The sequence below is a fragment of the Pelodiscus sinensis genome, chromosome 25, assembly GCF_052426305.1.
Source record: "Pelodiscus sinensis isolate ZL-2025 chromosome 25, ASM5242630v1, whole genome shotgun sequence".
NCBI lineage: Eukaryota > Metazoa > Chordata > Testudines > Trionychidae > Pelodiscus > Pelodiscus sinensis.
In genome coordinates this window covers 1,238,826-1,260,635 of record NC_143076.1, presented here as the reverse complement: position 1 = coordinate 1,260,635, position 21,810 = coordinate 1,238,826, and the positions used below count along the sequence as shown (strand labels likewise).

At 53.3% G+C, this 21,810-nt stretch overlaps 1 protein-coding gene and 10 non-coding genes across 11 annotated transcripts in view; 6 read left to right on the top strand and 5 right to left on the bottom strand.

Moving 5' to 3' along the window:
* LOC142824458 (uncharacterized) overlaps nucleotides 1-21,810 on the top strand; it is a 376,972-nt gene that overhangs the window by 150,146 nt on the left and 205,016 nt on the right.
* TRNAQ-CUG (transfer RNA glutamine (anticodon CUG)) lies at nucleotides 255-327 on the top strand. Its single transcript has one exon. It is a non-coding gene; the product is annotated as a tRNA-Arg (tRNA).
* Nucleotides 2,065-2,154, bottom strand: TRNAY-GUA (transfer RNA tyrosine (anticodon GUA)). Its single transcript is given in 2 exon segments — nucleotides 2,065-2,100; nucleotides 2,118-2,154. It is a non-coding gene; the product is annotated as a tRNA-Tyr (tRNA).
* On the bottom strand, nucleotides 3,301-3,382 carry TRNAS-GCU (transfer RNA serine (anticodon GCU)). Its single transcript has one exon. It is a non-coding gene; the product is annotated as a tRNA-Ser (tRNA).
* TRNAR-UCU (transfer RNA arginine (anticodon UCU)) lies at nucleotides 5,823-5,895 on the top strand. The gene has a single exon. It is a non-coding gene; the product is annotated as a tRNA-Arg (tRNA).
* TRNAR-UCG (transfer RNA arginine (anticodon UCG)) lies at nucleotides 10,695-10,767 on the top strand. The gene has a single exon. It is a non-coding gene; the product is annotated as a tRNA-Arg (tRNA).
* Nucleotides 13,012-13,085, bottom strand: TRNAT-AGU (transfer RNA threonine (anticodon AGU)). Its single transcript has one exon. It is a non-coding gene; the product is annotated as a tRNA-Thr (tRNA).
* TRNAF-AAA (transfer RNA phenylalanine (anticodon AAA)) lies at nucleotides 16,211-16,293 on the top strand. Its single transcript has one exon. It is a non-coding gene; the product is annotated as a tRNA-Leu (tRNA).
* Nucleotides 17,917-17,989, bottom strand: TRNAR-CCG (transfer RNA arginine (anticodon CCG)). The gene has a single exon. It is a non-coding gene; the product is annotated as a tRNA-Arg (tRNA).
* LOC142824519 (small nucleolar RNA U3) lies at nucleotides 19,615-19,830 on the top strand. Its single transcript, XR_016347866.1, has one exon. It is a non-coding gene; the product is annotated as a small nucleolar RNA U3 (small nucleolar RNA).
* Nucleotides 21,152-21,223, bottom strand: TRNAE-CUC (transfer RNA glutamic acid (anticodon CUC)). The gene has a single exon. It is a non-coding gene; the product is annotated as a tRNA-Glu (tRNA).

Sequence of the window (21,810 nt, the reverse complement as noted above, 5' to 3'; positions counted from 1 at the left end):
AGAGAGCGTTCACACTGCCATGGACGTTCTTGCACAAAAGCACATGGCAGTGTGGACGCGCTGTTGCACCTAGCAGTTCTTGCGCAAGAAGCCTGCAGGGCAGATGTAGCCAGGGGGTGTTTGGGTTTGTTACCAGCACTGAGCTTTCTACAACAGCCCAGGGAACATTGTGAAAAGCCAAAACTTTTCCGCCCTGGGTGTCCCTGGCCAGCCAGAAAGAAAGGGAATTTCGGTTTCTGTGTCATCACTCATGTGCCCCAGTGGCCTAATGGACAAGGCATTGGCTTCCGAAGCCAGGGATTGTGGGTTCAAGTCCCATCTGGGGTGACACTTGTGATGATTCCTAGTGGAGTCTCTTTCTCTTTACCATGTTAGCTGTGTGGGTCCCCTGGAATTGCCATTTTCCCCCAGACAGGACCCCTCCGGAGCAGACACTGACACTGGTGTTAGGCGCAGACAGGAGGAGAGTGTTTGTTAAAAGCTGAGGTGTGCACAGTGAGGTCAGATGCAGGCGCTGGCTTCTCTGTATGCACCTTGGCACCTGTTACCCATCGGTACCTGCCACCTCTCACTCCCCTGCCAGCACCCAGACAGAAGGCCAGTGCACATGGAGCCAGCGACCGTAGCGAGGGAGGTGGCTGCAGCACAATTCCAGGCTTGGGGCACATTGAACAACTTTTTGAAATATTTTTAAAACAAAAAATATGAAAAACTTTAGGCTCCATCTACACTGCAGGCTTCTTGCCCAAGAACTGTTTGTGCAAGAGTTCTTGTGCAAGAGCAAGTCCACACGGCCATGTGTTTTGGCACAACAGGGAGGGAAAGCTGAGTGGTTTGAGTATTAACTTGCTAAACCCAGGATTCTGAATTCAATCCTTGAGGGGGCCATTTAGAGAGCTGGGGCAAATCTGTCAGGGAGGGTTCTTGTGCTTGCTATGAGTGTAGGGGGCTGGACTATCTGACCTCTCAAAGTCCCTTCCAGCTCTATGAGGTGGTTTATCTCCTCCTAAGGAGCATCTACAGCAGCATAGATGCTCTCTTGTGCAAGAAAGCTCTAATGGCTATTTTAGCCATAGGGGTTTCTGGTGCAAGAAATCCCTCTTGCCTGTGCACACTGCCTTCTTGTGCAAGAGGGCTTATTCGTTATGGGGAGAGGAATAACTCTTGCACAAGAAGCCCTCTTTTCCAATGGTTTACTGTTTTTCTTGCACATGAATGCACATGCAGGGTAGACACTGTGCTAGTTTTTGCACAAGAACTGCCATTCTTGTGCAAGAAGCCTGCAGCATAGCCAGGCAGTGTGAAAAACCTCACAACAATAAGCCCCAACCCAGGAGGTCCTACTAAGATTTGAACTCAGATTGCAAGATTCAAAGTCCTGCCCCTTACACCATGGGACCAAGACAGGTGACTGTGTGTAGCCATATGACTGTGTGTAGCCATACTGAGCTTTCAGACTGGCCTCTGGACTCCGGGCTTTCCTCCTGCTGCTTCATCCCTCTGGCTACGACTACATGGCACATTTATTTAGGAATAAGCTGGTCTGGAATAGTGATTCCAAAATAGCTTATTTCGAACTAGCACGTCTACACTGCAGGGAAACCTCAGAATAGTCCGAGGCAGGCTCCCCAGTGTAGACGAGCTACCTCGATTTAGAGCCCCAGGAAGAATAACTTAGAATGGCCCTGGGGAGGGGCTAGTTCAAACTAGCAGCAGTGGCGCAGCTACAGACACATTATTTTGAAATAGCTAATTTGGATTACGTGTTATTCTTCGTAGAATGAGGTTTGCAGAAGTCGGAATAAGCCACCTGTTACTTCAGAATTATTTCAAAATAATGGAATTGCTGTGTAGACTCTTGCATTGTTATTTTGGAATAACGGCCATTGTTCTGAAAGAACTTTTGTGTTTGTGGATATAACCTGCGCAGCCCAAGAAATGTGATTGGCAGCTCCTCCCCACAATCTTTCTGTCAATTGCAGTAGAGGGCTCTGAAGACACGGACCCAAGGCAACCACCTTGGTTACCTTCTGCTAAGGCCAGGCTGGAGGGAAAAACAATCGCTCCTTCGAGCTGGAGTTGAACCAGCAACCTAAGGATCACTTGCCAAGCACACGCTACAGTCCTCTGCTCTGCCAGCTGAGCTATCGAAGGGTGCCTGATTGATGCTGGCTTGTCTAGGTTGTCATTTCTATAAGTCTCGGGGCACGTGCTCCCCCAAGTAGGTGGCATTGCTGATGAGGGACAGAGAAGCACAGGGGCTGTCACAGGTACTTCACATGCAGACGGACCCCTTGAGTGAAACCTGAGCTAGATCCATCCATGTCACAGGAAAAGGAAGAAAGTTGGGTTCTTCTCATGTGTCTTCTTTGTTCCAGAGTCTCTAGGGCTGCGGTCGGGGCAGGTCCACAAAAAAACAAACCACTTCTCACGTGTCTCCTCACGTGTCTTCAGCAGGGGAGGCGGGAGCAGAAAGTGGGAAGGGCGGGCAGGGGAAGCGTGTGTGTGGGTGGTGGGGGAGGCACAGAGGGGAAATACAGAAGGCCCTTGTGGGGGCACCCAGGGGAGAGTCTCACAGGTGTCCTTGTCTGGAACTCTCCCTCAGGGCCTCTCAGATGCACAAGCCCCCGGAAGGGCCTGCTGGATGGCAGCCGTGTGCTGCTGCTGAAGGGCCTTTTGCGGAAAAGGGATGCAGATTAGACACAGCGCAATTGCAAATGAAGCGGGGATTTAAATCTCCCCCGCTTCCTTTGCATGAACATGGCTGCTGCTTTTTTCCGGCTCGGGGCTTTGCCAGGAAAAAGCACCAGTCTAGACGGGATCTTTTGGAAAATAAAACCTTGTCCAAAAGATCCCTTATTCCTAGCAATGTGGCCCCCTGAGCAGCCTCTGATGTTCCCTGCTTGAGCCCCAGAACCAGCCCTGAGTGACGGGGCAGAGGGGGAGCAGCTCACACATGCCAAGGGGCTGGCCAGGGGCAGGACATGAGCCTGCAAGGCAGCAGTGACATCACAAGAAACTTTTTCAGCACCTCAGCTCATTGGCTGGGAGGCAGTGACCTCACAGAGGGACCATGGCAACAGCCAGGTGGGACAGGCTGCAGGGCTGGGGCATCTCAGAGACCCCCATGGCCTGGCTGCCTGGAATCTCCTTTGTGAGGTTTCCCCTTGAGGGCTCCATCTGGGAGTGTCTCTGTGGAGATTTCCCCTGGCTGCAGTGGGAGGGGCTGGAGCTGGCAGGGTTACAGGAGGAGCTGGTACTGAACTTCTGGGAGAAGCAAGAGGAAGGGCTGCAAACACCCGATGAGGATGGGATTTGAACCCATGCGTGCAGAGCACAATGGATTAGCAGTCCATCGCCTTAACCACTCGGCCACCTCATCTGAGCTGTTACAATTTGTTTCAAATCACCTGAAGTCAGCACTTCAGGGAACCTTTCTGCCACTTGCTGACTGGCCAAGGACACCCAGGGCTGGAAGGTTTTGGCTTTTCACAATGTTCCCTGGGCTGTTGTACAAAGCTCAGTGCTGGTAACAAACCCAAACACCCCCTGGCTACATCTACCCTGCAGGCTTCTTGCGCAAAATCTGTTTTGTGCAAAATGTCTTGCCCAACAGTGTGTCCACACTGCCATGTGCTGTTGCACAAGAGAAGTGCTTTTCTGCAAGCGCGCCTATGGCAGTGTGGACGCTCTCCTGCTCAGGAAAGCTCTGATGGCCATTTTAGATACATGGCTTTCTTGAGCAAGAAACCCCTGTTGCCCATCCACACTGCCACCTTGTTGACGAGTTCTTGCACAAGAGGGCTTATTCCTTGTGGGGAGAGCAATAACTTCTGTGCAAGAAGCCCTGTTGTCTGATGCTGCACTATAAATTTACTTGCACAAGAACGTGTCTGCAGTGTAGACGCTCTGCAAGTTTTTACCCAAGAGCAGTTGCTCTTACACAAAAAGCCTGCAGTGTAGACGTAGCCCTGCTGTGTAGACACAGCCTGAGAGAGACAAGTAAAGGAAGTGGCCAGAGCCTCCCCCCAGCAGGCTGGCCCTCAACAGGACGGGCACGTCTACACAGCACCCTCACCTCGAAGTGAGCTGTGCAGTGTGAGCGGCTGCCCGGGACCCCAGGGGAAGGTCTGTGGGGAGTTTCCAAGGCAACAACAGCTACAAAGTTTCATAATCTACACTCATGTGACTGTGATTTATTCCTCCACTAACAAGTGTCTCTGAAGGGATGAGAAATGCAGGGCCCAGGTGCAGGGAGCCGGGTCACATTCTCCTGCCTGAGTCTCAGTCCTGGCTGAAGCCTGGCTAAAGAGAGAAGAGGCCAATGCAAACAGCCCCATGGCAGCGAGGGAGTCAGTACGTGGGTGGGTGGAGCAGGGAGCGGGGGGCAGAGTTCAGCTCTAACTCACTAGGGGTGCGTCCCATAGTTCAAAATAATCAATGCGCCTATTTTGAAATAGCTTATTTTGTAATTTAGGGCTGTCTACACAGCCCTTATTTCCAAATAAATCGCTATTCTGAAACATCCCTCCCTCCTCCTGCCATGCAGGGACATCAGAACAGCGAGCCCGTTATAGCTTGAAATAAGGGGCTTGCTCTTAAAACACGTCAGTGTGATATGAGCACCACGTCCCCTAAACCTCCGAGCTAGCCGGCCCACGGGTGTCAGTCTCACAAGTGGCCCTTTCAGAAAGGAGCTTTGGGCAGCCGCAGGGATGTTGTGGGCTCTGGAACAAGGTGGGTGAGGCAGCAGGCTTTGTTGCAGGCAGGGGAATTAGTTCAAGTGGTAGAGCGCTTGCTTAGCATACAAGAGGTAGTGGGATCAATCTCTCCGTGCTCAGCTCTTATCCTTTAATTTCAGTGGCTGCCTCCCTCTTCCTACCTCCTCTCCCAAAAGCGACAGACCCCCAGCAATTGCCATGCTGAAAAGCAGAGAGTGGAAATATCAAACTCAGTAGTCGATCAGGCTCTGTCATGCAATGGAAAGCACGTTGGACTTCTAAGCTGTAATGGTTAATGTGAGCACAGCTAGACATTCATGCAGCTTTTACAGACCAGTCAATCCTTAGGCTGACACTGGGGTGGGCTGGCATCCAGGCAATTCCCAGCAGACCCCAGTGAGGGTGGAGGGAAGGGCTGGTCCTAGGGGTTGGGGCTGGGGGTTGTTCTGAAAGGCTGCAGGTGCTTTTAGACTGTTTTGTCCCTCCCTGTCTCCTACCAGTGCTGAGCAACACTCAGGCTGTGTCTACACTGCACTGTCCTTCTGGAAAAACCTACACAAATTTCGAAACCCAATGTCTGTGTCTACATTGGCACCCTTTTCCAGAAAAGGGATGCTAATGAGACACTTTGGAATTGCAAATGCCGTGGGGATTTAAATTTTCCCCATGGCATTTGCATGAACATGGCCTCCGCTTTTTTCCGGCTTGGGGCTTTGCCGGAAAAAAGCGCCAGTCTAGACAGGGATCTTTCAGAAAATAAACCTTTTCCGGAAGATCCCTTATTCCTTATTCCTCTTAACATCAGGACCTTATTGCTGCTCCCCTGGGTGCCCAGGTACGTGCAGGTGCTGCTGCTGACCAGCCTGTACCTGGGATGAGCCCAACTCCCACGTGACAAAGCTGATAATGCCCCTCGGTGCCAGCCTGGGGAAGCCATGACTTGGAGCCAGCTACTGATACCCATGGAAAGCTGATTTCAGAGGGATGAGATCAGCCCTTCCTGTGTATCTGGCTTCTTCAAAGGGGCTTAATAAGGAGCTAAAAGCCAAGGAAGGGACATTTAGAAGGGTGAATTTCTGTCCCTGGCACTGTTTTCTGTGTACCCCAGTGGCCTAATGGACAAGGTACTGGCCTTCTAAGCCAGGGATTGTGGGTTCAAATCCCACTTGGGGTGACAGTTTCCTCTCATTTACAAATAATTGGCTTTCTTTGGCTCTCTGAGACAGTTATCAAGGCTGATCCATGGTGGCTGGTGTGCTCTCTCTCTGCAAAAACTGTTCAGACCCCTCCCTAGAAAATGCAGGTGTGTTTGCTAAAAGCCTGTGTATTCAAAGTCACAATGAAGAGGCACATTTTGCTCTAGAAGGCCCAGGAGTGACAGCCAGAGGGAGGTGGCTGTAGCAGAGCAGGGTCTGTCTGGAGACAAAACGGAGCCTGAGGATGAGAAGGCCCATGAGAGGCAGAGACTCCAGAGCAGTGGCAGGAGGACTAGTTATTTGGTCTGGCAAAGGGACAGAAAATCCCCAGGCCCTGAGCATGGTGCAGGCGAAGGCCATGGGGCAGTTTGCCTGGTGGGGTTTGGGGGGTGGAGAAGCTGTGAAGCTCTGTGAGTGGATAAGGTCCCTGGCTGAGCTGTGACACCTGCCGTGTGTGTGACTCAAACTGTCTCTCGTCCCCTTTTGTGTGTCTGTTGCGCTTCCAGCGTCTTTCCTCAGGCACGTTCATCCGGCAAAGACCCCCCGCATGGAACTTGTATCTTCCGAGAAGAAACCGTCTGACACGGTGCTGCCAGGGAGGGGCCTCACTGCTAGTCACTGTTCCTGTTCCAGGAGTGGAGCGAGTTTTGTCCTGGGCACCAATATTGAGGGCTCCAGACATGAGGGATGCCAGCGCACTGGCCCAGGCCGGGCCGGCAGTGATGGTTTTTACACATGCAGGGAAATTCCCCGGCTTCTCCCCCTCACAGAGCTACCTCCTCTCCCGGAGGCAGATGAACTGCAGGTGCGGGACAGCTCCCTGCCAGCAGGGACAGCAGCCAAGGCACCAACTATCACTGGGTCTGCAGCCAGTGTTGGGAACTGGGCAGGGAACAGGAGGCTTTTGTGTCACACACGTCTCAGGCAGGACGGACCCTCACTGAGCCCAGACTGTGACTGGTCCTAGCCAGGAATGTGTCTGGGGCTGGTTTGTGACACTCTCAGGCCCTGTCTACACTGGGCGTAAGAGCGACGCTGCCGCGGTCGATGTTCCGGGCTCTAGGGAAGACCGGCTGATTGGAACTGAGCTGTGCAGAGTCTTGTAAAGGGAACCGCAACTTCTCTGGAGATTTGCCGAGTTTTACATGAGGGTTTATCAGAAAGGATGTTGTGGGCTCTGGAACAAGAGGGGTGGGGCAGGAAAACTCTTCACAGGGAAGGGTATTAGCTCGAGTGGTAGAGCGCTCGCTTTGCATGTGAAAGACAGTGCCATCAATACCCATTTTCTCCAGTGATAGATGTTTGCTGCTTCCTCTTTTCCACAGGCAGAGCCAGCCAGGAGCTAAGTGCTTCCTCAGGCCTCCTTCCCTCTTCCATAAGGCAACGGGCTGGTTTCCGCAGTGCTGGGGGTGTCCCTTTTGCCTCACAGGGAGCAGTTTAGAGTTTACTTCCCAGTGGTCCCTTGTCCCTCCTTTAGCTCTGCTGTTACAGCCCCTGCTCTCTCCCATTTCTATCCCGGGTGTCCATGTTGTTCACTTACCTGGGGGCTTTGGGCACCTGACCCCCTCACACCTACTTGAAAGCCTCCTCACCAGTCTGCATCCAAATACTCTTCCCTTCCTCGACAGGTGAACCCCGTCCCTGCTGAACAGCCCTTCCTGCAACAGCATCAAGGAGGCCAAAGGCCCCTGCCCACGGAGCTGTAGCTTTCTGTGCCCAGGGGGCCAGACCCCACCAGGGCGGGAAGGCAGGAGAGAATTGGGGAATGGCTGCACTTTGGGAGTCAAAGGTGTTGTCTGGAAATATAAAGAACCGTTGTAAATAGGTTTTGGAGGAAGGTACCATGGCTTAGTTGGCTAAAGCCTTATAATAGAAGATCCTGGGTTCAACTCCCAGTGGTGCTTTATTGCAGCCTGTGCTGGCATTTTCCTATGTCCTTCTGGGGCACAGAAGAGACCTCCCCTGGCCACCCATGGAACTGCTGGTTCAGGAAAAGGCTCATTGGGGAGGAGAGTTGGGAAGAAGGAAACCACAAGCCTGGAGTGGGTGCAGAGGCTGCTGTGAGTGGCACTGGCAAGTCAGGGCTCTGACTGCAATTGCTGGAACAGAAGAGCCAGCACCACACGCCCTTGTGATTCCCTGGGGGTGTCAGTGCCTAGAGAGTCTGAAGGTGCAACCTCTTCAGCTCCTGCAGCCATGGAGAGTCAGGGTCTGTGGGCATCAGGTGCTTCTCACTTGTGGTTTCCTTCTTCCAAACACTCCTCTCCAATCAGCCTTTTCCTGAACCAGCAGTTCCATGGGTGGCCAGGGGAGGCCTCTTCTGTGTTCCAGAAGCACATAGGAAAATGTGAGCAAAGACTACAACAAAGCATCCAGGGGAGTTGAATCCGGGATTTCCCATATACGAGGAAGGTGTTTTAGCCAGATGAGCCATGGTACCCTACTTAGCTGGGTTTATATTACTGAGTTTTTCCAGGGTACCTCTCGTGTCCTTGAAAAACTCTGCCGCATCCAGGAGATCGGTCCCCTTTTTCAGGTCACTTTCCAAAAAAAATGGGCATTTTTTTGGAAGGCCTGTATTCCTCATTTTATTAGGAATAAGGCTCTTCCCAAAGATAAGTTTTTCCCCACATTTGGGCCCGTGTAGATGGGCCAAATGTCAGAAAAGCCTCTTCTGAAAAAAGAAAAGTGTCTCTAAAACTGTTCGAATTTATGGTTGCAGATAACATCTTTAAATTCCAAAGTGCAGCCATTCCCCATTTCCCTCCAGCCTTCCAGGGTCTCAAGGCCTGTGCAGCCCAAGAAACGTGATTGGCAACTGGTACCCACAATCTTATTGTCAATTGAGCGCAGGGCTCTGAAAACATGGACTCAAGGGAACCAGCTTGTGCTAAGGGTGGGCTCTAGAGAAAAGGCTCTTCTTCAAACCAGAGTCAAAGCAGCAGCCTAACAATGACTTACCAAGCACACACTACAGCCTTCCACACTACCAGCTAAGCTATCAGAAGGGGGCTGAGAAATGTTGGTTTGTCCAGACCGGTCCTTCTACAAGTGTCAGGGGACCTGCTACCCCAAGTGGGCGGCATCGTAGATGAGGGTCAGAGTAACCCAGCAGTACAGAGGCTGTCACAGGTACTTCTCATGCAGAAAGAACCCAGAGTGAAATCTGAGCTAGATCACAAGGAAAGAAAGTTGAATTCTTCTCATGTGTCTTTTTTGTTCCAGAGTCTCTAGGGGAGCAGATGGGGCAGAGCCATGAAAAACAAACCACTTGAGTGAACCTTGGTCTAGCCTCTCACTTGTGCTGCTCGCTCTCCCAGACAGTTCCTACGCCCAAGGCAATAGATCCACAACCAAGGTGTGTTGAGTCGATTTCCCTCAGCCTAGAGCCAGCGCAGGGAGTAGAACAGGTTTCTTCACCTTTCTCAGAAGCAAGGAAAAAGGCCCACATTCTCTGAGGCCCAGGCTTGAGACTCCCTCCCTTTAGCGCCAGGGAGCACTAGGCAGAGTCTGGCAGCTGCTGGGAAAAGACATGAGAACATCAGCGAGAAACACAAACTCAGCCCCCTGCATCTCTAGTCAGGCTAGTGGGTTTCATGGCTTCAGCTCTTGTGAGCCAGCCAGATGAGAGACCAAGCGCCAGTGGGCACCAGACACCCAGCAGAAGGCACAAAAATCTCTTCTCACCAGCCTAAGAACAAAAAATCTAAAGCAGGAGGGTTTTGCAACAACCAGCCCAGGAAAATCCCACTGACAGTACAACTCAAGTTGCAAAGTTCAGAGCCCTGAGCGCTGCCCCTTGCACCATGGGACAAACAGCTGATGTCATTGGTGGGCACCTGGGACTCTCTGCTTTCAGGCTACCTGTGCTCTCTGGGCTCCCTCCAGCTGCCCCATCCCAGCTGCTTGTTTATTTTTTGTTTTTATTTAAATACCAGCTCTAGTAGAAGCCGTGTGACACTCTCCCCTCCCCCATCACGGCATGGACAGGTCGCCGCCCCCAACCAGACTCTGAAATGGCCCCCTGCATTTCCCTGGCCCCATGGGGCTGGCAGGAAAGAGGCCCAGGGCCAGGCTAGAGAAGCAGGAGGCAGGGAGATCCCCAGTCTACACAGCTCCTTTTTGTGCAAAAGCCTCTTGTGTAAAAACGGACCCCAATTAATTATGCAAATGAGCATGGCAATATGCCAATCTGTGCTACATTTGCATGAGCTTTTGCGGAGGAGAGGTGCAGTATGGAGATAGCCTAGGAGGTAGAGAGTCGTGAAGTAAAAAATCCCTGGGCTGCAATCCTTAGTTACACACAATAAGAATAATTCACCAGCTCAGACGTGATTTCTAAACCCCCAAACAAGGAAAATAATAAAACCTGATGGACTAGGGCAGTGGTCCCCAACGCGATGCCCACGGGCGCCATGGCGCCCCCTGGGCCATTTATGTGTGCCTGCGGAGCAATCTGCGCTGGCCCCGCCCCCGGGCTCATGGGCGGCCCCTGCCCCGGGGTCACAGCACATGCCGGTGCCGGCCCCAGGCTCACGGCGCCTGGAAAGCCCCTGCCTGGGGTTGCGGCACAGTCCGGTGCCGGCCCCGGGCGCGTGGTGCATGCTTGGCCCCGCCCCCAGGCATATGGCCCATGAGCGACCCCACCCCTGGATGTGTGGTGCATGAGCGGCCCCGCCCCCAGGCGTCCGGCAGCCTCAAAACGTTGGGGACCACTGGACTAGGCAGACTTTTCCATAACCACACATTGCAAGAAGTCCAATCATTAGCAAGTCAAGACTGTGTGGCCTAATGGATAAGGCGTCTGACTTCGGATCAGAAAATTGAGGGTTCGAGTCCCTTCACAGTTGCATTTACCTTCCTTTGTCTGTGCTCATGGATCCTGATGTTGTTTCCCTGTAAAGGTCCAATATGACAATGTGGTTTTTCTATAACCCCATTGGAAGGCCTGTAGCTGTTCAGTAGGTCTAAACTATGGGGCTGTGTCTACACTGGCATGAACTTCTGGAAATGCTTAAAATGGAATACTATTCCGTTTTCAGTTATTCTGGAAAAGGAGCGTCTACATTGGCAGGCTGCTTTTCCGGAAAAGCATCTGTGGCCAATGTAGATGCGCTTTTCCGGAAAAGAGCCCTGATCGTCATTTTCGCGATCGGGGCTTTTTTCCAGAAAAGACTACTGGGCTGTCTACACTGGCCCTTTTCCAGAACAGTGTTCCGGAATAAGGACTTATGCCAGAGCGGGAGCAGAATAGTTTTTCCGGAATAGTGGCTGATTTTGTACAGTAGAGCGTCGTTGCTTTTCCGGAAATTCAAGGGCCAGTGTAGACAGCTCGCAGCTTATTCCGGAAAAGCGGCTGATTTTCTGGAATAAGTGGCCCAGTGTAGACACAGCCTGGGGGTATTGCAGGGAAGGGGGGTTACTGGCTGGTGAAAGCAGGTCTGGTGGTGCCAGGAGAGAAGTGGCAGCCTGGCCTGGTGGGAGGAGAGAATCAGCCAGCAGGGCAGGGGACTGATCAAGGTGCACACAGATCCTGAATGCAAATGTAAAAGCCTTTAAAATATCCCCGCTGCTGCCAGTGCCAGTGAGGTTTAAGGCACTGCCATGTGTCGGAATGGAGAGAGCCTGGTGCATTCACCATCCAGAATGAGAATATGGAGAAAAAACTCCAAAGATGGTGTCGGCTTTCTGAAAATATACCAGCCCCTTTCCAGCACACGATGTGGTGGTGCAGGGTTTATTGGATTACTCTGGTGCTGCTGGTGGAAGCAGGGCTGGCTGGCCAGGAAAGATGGATGCAATTGTGTAGCTTATTTCAAGTCAATTTTGAAATAGCTTATTTTGTAAAAACCTCCAAGCTAGCCGGCCCCCGAGTGTCAGTCCCACAAGTGGCTCTTTCAGAAAGGAGCCTCAGGCCGCCACAGAGACCTTGTGGGGTCTAGAACAAGGTGGGTGGAGCAGGGGAGGTGTTTACATGTGGGGGAGTTAGCTCAAATGAGAAACCCCTTGCTTTGTATGCAAAAAGTAGTGGGATTGATGCCCATGTTCTTCAACTGCAGCTTTGTCCTGGTTCCTAGTTTTCACTGTTGGGGGCTCAGTGGCTCCTCCCTCTTCCTACCTCCTCTCCCAAAAGAGACAGACCTGGCTTCCCTTTCGTTTCCCCCAGCAATTGCCATGCTGCAAAGCAGAGACTGGAGATGTCAAACTTAATCCAAGCAGTCCATCTGGCTCTGTGGTGCAATGGAAAGCATGTTGGACTTCTAAGCTGTAATGGTTAATGTGAGCCCAGCTAGACATTCAAAGGTTGTGGGTTCAAGTCCCACAAGAATCACTTTAGCTGCTTCCTCATTTCCAGGATGCAGCTTTTACAGACCAGTCAGTCCTTAGGCTGACACTGGGGTGGGCTGGCATCCAGGCAATTCCCAGCAGACCCCAGTGAGGGTGGAGGGAAGGGATAGGACTTGGGGGTCGGGACGGGGGTTGTTCTGAGAGGCTGCAGGTGCCAATAGACCCTCCATGTCTCCTACCAGTGCTGTGCAACACGCAGGCTCGGAGCTTTTCTGGAAAAAAGCACCAGTCTAGACGCGGATCTTTCAGAAAATAAAACCTTTTCCAAAAGATCCCTTAATCCTTATTTTAAGGGTTTATTTTCTGAAAGATCCGGCAAAGCTCCGAGCCGGAAAAAAGCGGAAGCCATTTTTATGCAAATGAAGTGGGGGGGATTTAAATCCCCGCATCATTAGCAATTGCGATGTGTCTAATTTGCATCCCTTTTATGGAAAAGGGATGCAGTCTAGACACAGCCTTAGTGTAGATGTAGCCTCTGTGAGTTACCAGCAGTGGGGCTGTTAGTGTCGGCATCTAACTAATTGCACCACTAGGCCATGTCTTCACTCAGGTGCAATCCATCTTCCAGAGCTTGATTTAGCAAGTCTAGCTAAGCCTCACTAAATCAAACATCTAAGGTACCTCCTGCTCTTTGCTCCTATCCTAATCCCACTGTGAGGGCACCACCAAGCTCAACTGAAGGTAAAACCAACTCCAGATACATGTTGAAGAATGGTGGGAAGAAAAGACCCATTGACCTGGCAACAAGGCACCACAGGGAGTTGAACCCAGGATCTCCTGCTTACTAGGCAGGTGCTTTAGCCAACTAAGCCACAGTGCCCTCCGTGGAAGCAGCCCTAAAACTGTTCTACTTTATGGTGCCAGACACCCCTTCCCATTCCAAAGTGCAGCCGTTCCCCATTCCCCTCCAGCTCTTGCCATGACTCAAGGTCTGCGCAGCCCAAGACATTTCATCAGCAGCTGGAACCCAAAACCTTTTTGTCAATTGTAGCACCAGGCCCCAAAGGGACAGACCCAAGGCAGCCGCCTGGTCCTAAGGCCGGGCCTGCAGCCAGGGGGAGGGAGAAGAATCTCTCCTTTCAGCTGGAGTCAAATCAGCCACCTAAGGGCCCTTGCCGATCCCCAGCCACAGTCCTCCGCTCTGCCAGCTGAGTTATGGAAGGTGCCTGGGGCTTTTGATGAGTATCAGGGCAAGAGCCCCCCGAAGGGGACGGCCTCCCAGGGGAGGGGCAGAGGAACCCAGCAGCACAGGGGTGTCACAGGCGCTTCACCCGCAGAAGGACCCTTGAGTGATCCAGACAGAAACGCCGCGTCTCGCTCCCTGCAGCTCCCCTTGCTGCCCTGGCAGGCGCTGCCCCTTCTCCCACCGGCCTGGGCCTGGCCTCCCTCCCCCGCCCGGCACCACAGAAAGCCCCTTGGCCTGAGCCTGGGCAAGCCAGAGGCCTCAGGCCTGTCCCCTCTGAGGGGCTTGTGCCTCGGCCTCCTCTGCCCTTGGTGCCGGCTCTCCCGGCTGCCCCTGAGCGCTGCTGGCCAAAGGAGGCAGCAAGGCAGGAGAGGGGGGAGGAGCAAGTCCCGCTGAGGCCGACAGCTCGGGCTCAAGCCTCCAGCCCCAGCACAAAACCTTCAGCCGGGCCCGTGTGGCTCCCTCCTGCCCCCGCACACGCTCACAGGGGGAAACGTGCCCCATGTTCCATCCCCGCGCCAGGCCTGGGCGACGGGCTCAGCCCTCGAGCAGCCCACAGGGCCTGTGAGGGACGGACTGAGAGCAGGGCCCCACGGACACCCCCCGTCCTGCCCCACTGGCCTGCGTGCGGCGCTGGCACGGGACAGGCAGGAACGGCAGCCGGGGAGAAAGCAGCTTGGACTGACGGGCGAGTCTCACTTGCTGACCAGACTCCCAGGCCCTGGGCTCTGGGGCCAGCCCCCCTGTGGTCAGAGCCCCCCGGCCACAATGCTACTCCAGGGGGCCTGGTTCCAGGGCCACCTAACCCCAGTGCCTGGAGTCTCAGGGCTCCCCCTGTGTCGGCTGCCACTGGCCTGAATGGTGCTGGATGCTCCTGCTCCCCTCCCAGCAGGCTGGCCCTGCGCAGGCTCTGTGCTCGCTGGAGCCTCCTCCTGCCAGGTCCCCGGCCTGCTCCCTGCAAAGCCTCAGCCTGGCTCCTTTCCTGCCCTCTGCTTGCGGGGCCCCTGGAAATGGCTCCGGGCGGATCCCTGAGCCCCAGCATTGGGTGCAGCACTGCTGGGCCCCCGGAGCCCGGGCTGCAGCCAGGAGGGGGAATCTCCCGCAGGGCGGGTGGGATGTAGAACGCTGCTCCCTGGGAACCTTTCCCACGGCAGCGCCCCCAGCCTGGACAGCCCCTGCCCGGCCCAGCCCCCGCCCCAGGATGGGCAGCGCTTAGGGGGGCAGGTAAGAGAGACCCCCCTCCCCTTCCCAGAGAGCAGCCCCCCCCAGGGCTGCAGTGGGAGGATCTGGCCCAGGGCTGCTCTCAGCAGAGGGGGCTGTGATCCCAGCCTGGGGCCAGGGAAGCTGCTACCAGCTCGTGCGGGGCAGGGGGAGCCATCCCAGAGAGTGTGGGGAGGGGGATCAAGAGGGGTGGGGCAGATAAGAGAGTTAAAGGGGAATAGGGACGTGTGAGGTGGGGCAGGAAGGGGAGGCAGGAGGAGCTGATGGGAGGTTGGGGGGATCATGCCAGTCAGGGGGTGGCTGGGAGCAGGGGTGCAATGGAGGGAAACTTGGAGGGGTCACAGGAAGGGAAAGGGGGCAGGGGAGGTTGGGAGGAGACTGGGGGAGCAAGAGCAGCCTGGCTGGGGAAGGGGGAGACACAGGGCAGGGCTTGTACAGAAGGAAGGGGGGAGATACCATGGCAGCTCCCCCACCCCCGTGGGGCAGGAGGGGGGGCAGAGGTGCCTGGTGGTGGCACTTGGGGGCACCAACTCCTCTGCCCCTGACAAAATTTCTGAAGTTTATAACCAGGGTGTCCCAAATGCCCCCTGCCTCTGTGGGTGCCTCTCCCTGCGCCCCTCCCTCTGCAGGCTCCAGTCCCCCCGGGGGAGGAGCTGCCCCCTCCAGCAGCCTGAGGGGAATTTCTTCTGTGAATTTTTTTAAGTGTAGATACCTGCAAACACTGATCTGTAGGGACCGGCAACAGTTTATTTCCTTTTGCAGATTTGTTATTTGCATAATGGATATGCAGATATGTAAATATAATGTTACCGGTCGTTCAAAAATTTGTGAATGGGTTTGGCCATCCATGGTATAAAAAAAAAGATTTGGAAACACTGGCCTGATCCATGGGGGTGGCCAAATGCAAGGCAGGGAAAACACTAGGGCTCTGTCTACACTCTCAGATTCTTGCATGAGAAAAATGCAAATGAGGCTAAGCGTCGAATATCGCCGAGCCTCATTTGCATACCTAATGAGCGACCTTTTTTGCAGAAGATGCTCTTGCTCCAGAGGGAGCTGTCTACACTGCCCCTTCTTGCCCAAGAAAAACCCTCTCGTGCAATGCCGCTACGACGATTATTTTCAGGAATAGCGGCATTGCAAACGAGGGGATTTCTTGCACAAGAAGGGGCAGTGTAGACAGCTCTCTCTGGTGCAAGAACCTCTTCTACAAAAACGGCAGCTCATTAGGTATGCAAATGAGGCTCCATTATATTCTAAACTTAGGCTCATTTGCATGGGAGTGTAGACATAGCCTAGGTGAAGGTGGGGGGGTATTTTCCCCACCAGGCCTTTGTCCCTCGGAATCCCTGGGGACGTTGGGTTTTGTCTTGTTTGGTTTCCCTTTTCCCTGCTTCCCTCCTCACTGGGGGGGAGGGGACGGCTCTTTCACCCTTTCGGTGGGAAGCCCTGGCACAGGGATGGGCCGGGAAGATGCTCTGAGAGTGAGCCCCTGGGGTATTTGGGGAGAGAACTTGCACACGTCTAGCCTTTCTTTTATCACCAGGATGGCCGAGTGGTTAAGGCGTTGGACTTAAGATCCAATAGATGTTTGTCTGTGTGGGTTCAAACCCCACTCCTGGTAGTTCCCTGTTTTGGACAGACATCCATCTGGACGGTGATTTGCCCTGCTATGGACTGGACTTCATCTCTGAAGGTCCCTTTGGCTACGTCTGGTGGCATGTGTGAGATGTGCTTTTGTGCAAGAGGATCTATACTCTCCTGTGCAAGAAAGCTCTGATGGCCATTTTAGCTATAGGGCTTTCTTGCACAAGAAACCCTTGTCCCGCATCCACACTGCCCTCTTGCGCAAGAGGACTTACACCTGTTAGAAAAGAGCGTAGCTCTTGCGCAAGAAGCCCTCTCTTACCACACTTTACTGTAAAACTTCTTGCACAAGAGCGAGTGGGCAGTGTGGATGCTCTGCAGAAGAACGGCCCTTCTTGCACAATAACCCGCCAGTGTAGACACAGCCCATCAGTGTGGACACAGCCTTCCAGTTCTAGTCTGTTCTGATTGGCTGAGCTGGGAGGAAGTCACAGGGAGGTGACTCAGGACTTCCTTGTTCTCCTTAATTCCCAGCAAATGAGCCAGAACCAATCGTCTGCTCGGGGAATTGTTCTGCTTCTCGACAGTGCTTGTCTCTGAGCAGCTCCTGAGTCTCTCTGTGTCCCGGTGCTTCTAACCCACTGGCTGAGCCATCCCTAGGCCGGGCTGTGGGGCTGTATCTCACTGGAGGTCACGTTATTCTGATCAGTCAGGGTGGGAAACTCCAAACTGAGGGGGACTTTCAGCATCTAGGTCCTGTGCCCAGCGCTGCCCCAGACTGGCTGCGTGAGGTCAGACAAGGCCCTTTGCCTTTCTCAGCCTTTGTCCCTCCCTCTGTCAGTTGGGGGGAACAATCCCCTCCTGCCTGCCCCATGGCGGAGGAGTGTGTGAGGGTGTTGCTAGCAGTAGTGAGTACTAGGAGGTGTCCTGTCACCTGGGCTCCATGTAGGGTTGCCAGATGGTTTCTACAAAAATACCAGAGACACTTGACATGACATCACAATCGACATTATTGTTATTTAGAAAATACCGGTCATTTCTATTTCTATTTTCTCAGTTTGTTTCCTGATCAGAAAGCTCAAATACTGGACTGTCTGGTTCAAAACCAGACACCTGGCAACCCAGCTCCATGTCAGCAGGGAAACGCAGTCGAACACCTCCCCCCATATGCTGGCCCAGCCTTGTGCCTGCTGGTGGGGCTGACTCCCCCCACATCAGTGGGGCTTCCTGCCCCTGTGCTGCTGCAGCAACTGCCAGTCTGCCCGCACCCAGGCCTGGCAGCCATGTCGTCTGGGGGCAAGAGCAGGGAGAATGGCGCCTTCCTAGCCCAGCCAGCCCCCCATCCCATCACTGAGGGAACTTTCCCCCAATGCCAGCCCCATGCTCAAGGGCTTTGGAAAAGGGCCAGGCCAAAGTAGCTCTCCCCTTGCTCCTACTGAGCCTCTGCCAGAGCTGCCCCTCCTCAGGCTCTGCCCTGTCACCAGACAGACCCTGCTCTGCTCCAGCCACCTCCCTCTGTCTGAGTCACTCCTGGAGCTGGTGGGACTAGACAGCTGCTATCCTATGGGATGTGGCACTTCTTGGGAAACCATCTCTCAGTTCCCATGGGGAAAAAGCAAGCCTGTACTTCCCAATCAACACTCAGAAGATCATTGTTCTATACCCCAGGTGGGACTTGAACCCACAACCCCTGGCTTCGGAGGCCAATGCCTCGTCCATTAGGCCACTGGGGCCAGACAAGAAATAAAGAGAAGGGACAGAAATTCTCTGTCCCAAAGGCGCACCCCTCACATTGGCTGGGCAGACACGTCCCTCCCCTCTACCCCAGCAGACACGTCTGCAGCCCCTGGCAGGGAGGCGACTGGGCAGGTCGCTGCAGAGCTGAGCCCGGGCTGGCAGCAGTGCAGGCTGGTCGGCCACAGCCCTGGGAGAGCAGCTGGGGGGTTCAGCTGGGGGGGACGGGCCCGTGTGCTCTGCTGCTCACTGACGAGCTGGCTGCCCAAGTGCCCACACAGACGCTTCTTCAATCCCCACCGCCCTCAGCCACCCACCCCCAGCCTCTTCCAGCACAGCCTGCCCCACTTCCCCCCACAGGGCTTCTACAGGGGCCTCTGTCCCAGGGGGAATGGGGAGCCCCTGCCCCCGGCAGCCACCCACCCTGCTGCTGCTCCCCCCAGAGCAGAGGATTCACCCGACACAAGTAAGTGCCTCTGTCCCCCCTGACTCCGGCTGCTGGGTTCCCTCCTGTTTAGCTGCCTGGCCCCAGGTAAGGTCACATGAGACTGCTCATATCACCCCCTCAGCACGGAGCCCTGGGCAGCCGCCCTGCTCGCTCAGGTCTCAGGCTGGCAGGGCCTGCAGGGATACTGGGTTTGAATGACAAGGTGTTGGAGCAGCTATTAAAAGGCTTCTTCCTTGGCAGGGGCATTGTGCTTGTGGATTGGCTGTTTCTTGGATGACTGGTGCTTGCACATGCAGCTGGGCTTTAGCAAAGCAGAACGATGCGAGTCGTGAGTAACCCAGCGCCTCTGGAAATGGGAGTGGAGTAAAAAGTACAATATTGTCTAAAAAAATAAAATAACTTGAATAAAAATCAAAGTGTGACTAAAATAAATGACTTGAGTAAAGTACAAACACCCAAAAAAGGTCTTGAGCAGTGTGATCAAGTATTTCTACTTTATTACTTTCCACCTCTGCCCGGCAGGCAGGGGTTCTTGGCCCCTTGCTGGTCTGCGGACTGGCCGTTTGTTACCACTGACTTAGAGGAGCCCCAGGAACTGCAGGTTCAGGAAGAAACAGCAGGGCTGTGTCTACTCTGGCACCCTTTTCCGGAAAAGAGATGCAGATTAGCCAAGTCAGAATTGCAAATGCAGCGGGGATTTAAATTTTCCTGATTTTAAGAGGAATAAGGGATCTTCTGGAAAAGGCTTTATTTTCCGAAAGATCCCGTCTAGACTGGCGCTTTTTTCCGGCAAAGCTCCGAGCCGGAGGAAAGCTGCAGCCATGTTCATACAAATGCAGCGGGGAAAATTTAAATCCCCGCTGCATTTGCAATTCTGACTTGGCTCATCTGCATCCCTGTTCCGGAAAAGGGTGCCAGTGTAGACGTAGCCCAGGAGATTTTGATTGGCTGCCAGGTGCTCCACATGCTAATCAGGAGGCGTGTTTCTGTAAACAGGGACATGGAGCATATTCTAATATGCAGATTTCTAAACCTGGTGGAGTGTGTTTGAATGGGACAAGCACTTTGCTGAGATTATTTCTGTTTTTTAGTTTTCTAAGTGTTGTGAGAAAACATTCCTCATGAGGAGAAAGTGAATGCACACAAGTGTGGGTGTGTAGGGACATGGGTGCTAGTAGGACTGTACTTTCAGGGATCATTTCTATAGTTGGTAACTAGAGAAATGCAGCTGAAAGTGGTTGGTCTCGCTAGCCATGAGGATGAATGACAGTGTTTTCTTCTGAGCATGAAGCAAGCAGACAGTGTTGCTTTAATGTAATTGCTGTCTGTTGTTGATGATTGTTCTTTCTTTTCTGTTGGGAAGCTGGAGGAAGAGAGTACAGGCTGAGTGGTTAGCTACTATCAAAAAATTTAAAATTAGTTTTGCATTTGAGAGGAATGGGGATTTCACTTTATTCTTTTGTCTTGGTTTTTGTTTAATTCCTGGATTTACTTGTAGGCTACATCTACACTGGTATGACTTTGTGCAAATACTTTTAATGCAAGAGTTTTTGCATTAAAGCATTTGTACAGGAGAGCATCTACACTGGCATGTGCTTTTGTGCAAAAGCATTCGTGCCAGTGTAGATGCTCTCTTGTTTAGGAAAGGTTCAATGGCCATTTTAGGCATCGGGCTTTGTTGAGCAAGAAATAAACGTTGCTGTCTACACTGGCCCCCTTGTGCAAGAATACTTGACAAGAGGGCTTATCCGTGAGTGGGCGCGTCAGAGTGTTTGCGCAAGAACCACTGATATTGTACGTTACAAACTCAGTGTTCTGACGCAAATACTCGCAGCCAGTGTAGACAGGCGGCAAGATTTTGCGCAAAATCTTGCCAATGTAGACATAGCCGAACTGTTCTGGTCCTGATCCTGATGTTTTCATGCTTTTCTCTCACCTGCTGCTGGGTCTTTTTCCATTTGCTTCTCACACTGGATTTAGCCAGCCCCTTGGATCTGCCTTATGCCTTGTCCCCCATCTGTTCCCTAGTGGCCCTGCGGGAGCCAGAGACTAGCCGCAGCCCAGTGTTAATTATCCCTTGGGTTAGTGTCTTTCTCCCATAACGTGTAGCTAAGATATTTGTTAGTAACTGGCAGGTGCTGCGGGGGCTCACCCCCAAACAGAGACACACGACCTCAATATTGGTGCACAAGACAAAACTCACCTGCTCCTGGAACAGAAACACTGACTAGCAGTGAGGCCCCTCCCTGGCAGCACCGAGCAGTGAGAGCTGAGTGAAGGGGGAGGCAGGAACAGGGGGAGAAGGCTCCATGACTGTGTGAGAGGGAGGCTCTGCCCTGGCCAGTGGGGAATCGTTGCCTCTCCGAGGGGCCCAGGCCTGGTGGGTCATTTCCCCAGGTTACTGAGTGGCGGCTGGAGCCAGTTCTGGGTTGTCTCCTTCAACAACCAAACTGAACCAATGGATCTTGTGCCGACCTGACACTGCGCTGGGCTAGTGCTGTGTGTGCCACAGAGCTTCCTGCAGGGCTGCCCACACAGCAGAGGGGAGGGGCAGTTTGAGTCACCCAGCTCTGCCCCTTCTGAAAATGGCAACTGTTGTCTTAGCAGTGCCAGGGAGGTGGGAAGGAGCCTGATGTAACCTCTTGGGTCACAGCTGCTGTCACATAGGTGAGAAAAGAGACTAGGCAGCTGTCACATGACACTGCAGGCTGGTTTCCCTGACTGGGAATCGAACCCAGGCCACAGCAGTGAGAGTGCTGGATCCTAACCACTAGACCATCAGGGACACATGAAACATACCTCTTTGCTCACCTACACTAGCCTTTCACAGGCCATTTTCTGTCCACTTCAGGATGGGGGGCAGGTCCATTCTCCCTTGCCCAGAGGCGACAAGAACAGAAACCAAACAGAACATCAAAACAGCCAGACTGAGTCATGTGAGTTGTCCAACTAGCCCAGGATCCTGTCTCATGACAGCAGCCAATTTCATTGCCCAGTGGGAATCCTCAGGACAGACAGTTGTTAAGTGATCCCTCCTGTCGCCCATTCCCAGCTTCTAGAATACACCAGCTAGGGACACCTGCCCTGTCCATCCAGGTTAAATGCCATTGTTTGACCTTTCCTGCATTAAATATTCCAGTTCTGTTTTGGACCTTCTTGTAGATTTCACCTTCACAACATCCTCTGGCAAGGAGTTCCACTGGGTGCAAAAATGTTTCCTTTTAGTTTATTTTTAACTTGGTTTCTGGGCTCCCTGAGGCCCTTTCACACACAAGGGCTTTCTCTGCAGCGCGCTGGGGGGAGAAACCCCTGAGCCAGTGACACGGACTGACCTGGGCGCAGGCCAACAAGGGGGGTTTCAGTGAAGCTACA